The sequence below is a fragment of the Triticum aestivum genome, chromosome 6D (assembly GCF_018294505.1).
Source record: "Triticum aestivum cultivar Chinese Spring chromosome 6D, IWGSC CS RefSeq v2.1, whole genome shotgun sequence".
NCBI lineage: Eukaryota > Viridiplantae > Streptophyta > Magnoliopsida > Poales > Poaceae > Triticum > Triticum aestivum.
Window position 1 is genome coordinate 68,024,596 of NC_057811.1, and position 5,058 is coordinate 68,029,653.

Consider the following 5,058-nt stretch of genomic DNA (forward strand, 5'->3'; position numbering starts at 1 on the left):
TTGTTTGGTTTGGAAGGAAACATGCTGGAGTTAGCAATATCGGTTTCACATCAAAAGAATTTGGATGGCAGGCATTGCAGCTTGCCATCGATTGGTCCCATCTATTTGTTGCTATCAATGACTATACCTTACAAATCAAAGCCCTGTATATAATGTTGATTCATAGTTCATTCCCTGTTAATTTTTTTTCAACCATAGTCAATTGCTAAGAAGTACTTGATCAAGTTGCAGCAATATGGGTAGAGGAGGCATCTTTCGGGTATATATTGCATCTCAGTTCTCTTTTGTAGATCCGAATACAACATGCACTCATATCTGCATTCTCTATTGCCGGTTTATGCTCTTTGTTTGTGTTCTTTATTGCCAGTTTATAGTCTTTGTGTTGATTTACACATTTGTTGTTTTATATATAATCTTTTCTACAAGGAGATGTGAGGAGCTTTTTCATTAGAAAATACCCATTGAGAGTATTGACAATTATCTGAAGTAGATCAACCGAATTATTCCTTTAATATTTTTTAACAAAACAAATGCAGGCTTATGTTTCCCAAGAAATTACCATATGAGAGTTCTCTACACCTCTAGTTTATATGTTGCACATGGCACTTACCTCTTGCAGTTAGATCTCTTTCGTTGTGTGTTGTCTCCCGCATTTCTTTCCCTGGAGGTCCTCGGATGAATCTTTGGTGGTTATAGTTGCATATATAACACATCTTTGGATGTAAACCACTGGAAACCTGGAAGGCATTATTGGTTTGGTACGAATATCCACTAAACTCATACGTAAGTATGACATGGGTTAGCCTCTTTCCCTCTACCAGAACTCTACTTATTTCACTTGTTATGCATCTTATGTTTTCTTATTAGGTGACAAACAGCTTATTCCTTTACGCTTCAACATGTACTTCAGGGCTCTCCTGTTACTCAATCAAAACTTTATAGGTAAGCTCCTTACTTTCCTTCTTGCTATAATTTCAACAATTATGTGTCAGTTACGATGATAACATGGAAACCGGAGTTAGTCTTAATTAGCAAATAAGACTTGGTTTTCAATCAGAAAGTTGTTGCCAAATAAATATTTCTTACTTCTGAGTCCGAAACCAGTTATTTCACTGCAAGATTACAAGAAGTGCTAATATTCCAATATGCCACATTTTATGCTAAGTGTTTTTTATTAATGTTCTTGCAAAGTATTGTCCACTATATATTCAATAAAAAAAGAGTTATGCACGTATTACTCCCTCCGTTCCTAAATATTTGTCTTTTTAGAGATTCATTCATTTTGCTTCGTATGTAGTCACTTGTTGAAATCTCTAGAAAGACAAATATTTAGGAACAGAGGGAGTACTTGGTAGTGGTTTACTCTGCTTCTTCAGGTTGCAAAAAGGCAACACTTCTTTTTGCTACTTGCAATATTTTATTTTGTGTCATGATGATTGGCATTCAATTCATAACTAAATTCTCTCTATTTAATCTGCTTATTATAGGTCACAATTTCATTCCAGTCGCCATTCATTCTTTGTGATTTAGTTTTGGTTTGTTGCTCATGTAGTTTGAATATAAATTCGTTATCTGTTTTTAATGCTTTTTATCACCATTGTTTCATAGGTCTGTTAGTATGGTGGAAGCCAAAAATACACGCACGAGCGGCAGCAGCCCACGAGGTGCTTTCCCGGCTTCTGCTGTGTGCCTCTTCGAACCTACCCCCGATGCGTTGGTAAAATTACCCCTTTGCCACTGTATGGGTCGACCCAGAGGCCAGGACCGATCCCGGGTACCACGACAAAAATCATCTCCCCTCTCGTCTTACTCTCTCTGGCGATTAGGGTTTCCCCCACGCCGCCGCCAGGGGCTGACCACCGGCCTGGTCCCTCATCCCGGCCGGCGCGCCGCCGAACGCCTCCACCCCCATCCTCCTACGTCCCCCATCCGCCCTAAGAAGCTCTCCACTCCGCCGCCAGGAGCACTTCTGCTGCCCTTGCCGCTGCAAATCAGGGGAGAGGACCACCGGCTAGCCACCACAGTCGGTCGCCTCCATCCCCCCATCCATCGGACGAGCTTCTCCACCCATCCTAGCTGCCCCACCGCAAGCTAGCTCGCTGAAGGTACTTCCGAATGTTTTACAACTATTATTACTATAAATGATTATCAAAACTTCAAAACTACTGTCTTGCTAGCATGTCTTAGTAGATTACTATATGAGACCGTTGATTGCTACACACACAAAAAGCAAACAAAATATCTGGTATAGCACATACCAATCACATTCCCAGTTGGCCCCGTGGAGTGCACCTTTTCTTCTAGTTAGTAAATAAAAGATGAATTGGTTTTGCGGCCTCAGCAAATAGCAAAGGAGGAGTGGCGCCACCGGTGACTCCAGACCTCCCCGTCCCCGACAGCAACCAAATATTTGAGGTTAGGAAACCCCATTCCCTTCATCTCCTCCATCTCCTAGTAATAATTTGTTTATGTTATTTCCTTGAGGAAAACCCTAGCTTGATTTCCCCTCATAACCCTAACTTTCCCTTACTGCAACAGTGGAGTGGAGGGAGGAGAGCGGGTGCTGAGATAAGGGGGGGTAGATAGGCGATGAATCCTGTTGAGATTCCCCACTGGTAACATCCAGCTTCTCTTTCGCAAAAAAAACATCCAGGTTCTTTCTCCATAACTTTGTGAATGTTATGTTGTATGTCAATTTGTTTTTTGGTGGCTGCTGCTATTTCAGGTTCGACCCCGTTCCCAACTCAGTGTGTGTGGATGGAAAGAGGCTGCGGCAATCTGCAATGCTTGTTGACCCCGTGTCCAAGGTGCTCGACGACGATAACCTTCTCATCGAGATCCTCCTCCTAATCGGCTACCCCACCACCCTCATCCGCGCTGCTCTCGTCTGCAAACGTTGGTTCAGTCATGCCTCTGACCCTGCCTTCCTCTGCCGCTTCTGCAAGATCCACCCGCCCCGCCTCCTCGGCGTATATTTCAAGACCAGGGCGAGCCGCTCACGCTTTGTGCCGATGCTACCGCAGCCCCCAGAGAATGATGCAGTCATCAGCTGCGCAAGCTCCGGCCTGGATGCACATAAACTCATGTTGGATGACTGGAATGACATCATCTTCACCAAAACATTTAACAACTGCAATGAAGAACCCGGATCAATACATATAGTGCGCAACCCGCTCTGCCCTGCAAGAGGCATGGTTATCGTACCTCCATTCCCATGCTACGGACACCAGGACAGCTATTTCTACAAGTTCTATAAACTCCTATTCGAAGAAGAAGGTGATAGCTTGTCATACTTCTGTGTGCAGAGTGAACTTTCTAATGATGGAAGAAAATCTACGGTGTATGTGTATATGTTGCAAGATGGTGTTTGGTGCTTGCATGCCTCACCAACGACACAGCTTCCTTGTCGGCCATAGATACTGAATTCTTTGCATGTTGACGATAAAATCTACATGGCGGCCATCCAAACTGAAATTCTTGTGCTGGATTTGACAGCCTCAAGTTTCTCCACATTTCAGGTCCCACAAGGGTTGGTTATTGGTTACAAACGAACCATGTTGTCACGGGCATATGATAATTCTGGTGTGTATCTCATTCATTTGAACGGGCTTCAGCTTTGCATCTGGCTGCGCACAGGGGACAACTGGTTGCTGGTGGATACCATTTGCTTGCGTGAGATGTATGCTAAATTGAGGATGCCTGATCTTACAGATAGGGTGTGGATAAATCAGGTGGGGATAAATGCTGAGTTTGTTTTCTTGAGGATGGGTCGATGCCTAGTCTATGTGGTATCAAGTGCAGGAAGTTGTGTAAAGTGTATGAGATGACAAGCGAGGATCGATGGTTGGGTCGTGTCCATCCTTGTATGAGGATTTGGCCTCCCACATTCCATGCGCTCAAGGATGGTCCTGCAAGGTTTGTCTTTTGGCCTTTGGGTGATGTTATTGTATTTTGTTTTTGTGTGGTCGCATCAGAAGCATAGATGAAACATTTATAATAGGAGGATGAGGGTGTCCCCTGTGTATGGGTGCTTGGTCGGCATGCTGGGAAGGAAAATGGAGGAACTGGGAATAAGTATGCAAATTTAGAGGAATGGGGGTTTGCTTCTGAACTGTGATCCTCAAGATATCATGTCTCAGATTGTCAATGCTGATTGTTTTTGAAATGTTGTCGTATAATAGAGTTAAGGGGTTTTGCCTGGAAGCATTCTTGTGTTTATGCATCAAACGTTTTACACTGGCATGCTTGCCTTTATGCATGTCTTCTGATTGAGATGTATCGCTACGAACTTCTTGCTCTTATATGACAAGGGTATAACAATATAATCTAACAACTTGTGCGATAGGTACATGGTTGATGTTCCTTTCACCCTCCTCCATGGCCATGCTGTATGTTTTAGTTGGCATTCAATCTGTATTTCTGGAAGAGTTCTTATCATTTTGACTTTTTCTTTCCGCGCGATAATCATCTGACCTCGTTGTACAACCAGATGTCTTTTCACTTGTTTTGATATTGTCACCGTTACTTGTCGCCATCTTTATTATTGGTCTGCTTTGCTTGGAACAGTGATGCCATGTGAAGATGAGGAAGGCCTGGGATCAAAGAAGAGCGACTGCGGCTGGGTGGTGCAGTAGCGACAACCCCTCGTCTTAGAGAAGCAAGTGCATTATCTGTTAGCTGTGTTTTGAGTCGGAGACAAGTTATTGCTCGGTAATGGATTGGGATGGTGGATAAAACTGGATTGGGGGCTCCTATTATTGTTTTGAACAGACATGTATGTTTGTTTTGAACAAATTGTTTTGTTTTACTTTCCAGTGTATTGTCCATTGCAAAACTTGTGCTCGACTCCGATAGCAACGTGCATGTGGTACCGATCTGCTGATCATATTGAGGCATTAGCATTTGTTGCCAGAAGTAAGAATAAGACATTTGTCTGTGTTGCCTGTGGAGTAACAAGAAGATACTTATGGAATTACAGGAGCACAACATCAAAATCGTTTTTTTTTTTTTTTTTGCAAAAAACATCAAAATCGAATGACCGTCAAGAAGATGGTTATA

At 43.0% G+C, this 5,058-nt stretch overlaps 1 pseudogene; it reads left to right on the forward strand.

Annotated features, from left to right (window-relative positions):
• Positions 1-1,768: 1,768 nt before the first annotated feature.
• Positions 1,769-4,330, forward strand: LOC123143579 (uncharacterized; annotated as a pseudogene).
• The last annotated feature ends 728 nt before the right edge of the window (positions 4,331-5,058 follow it).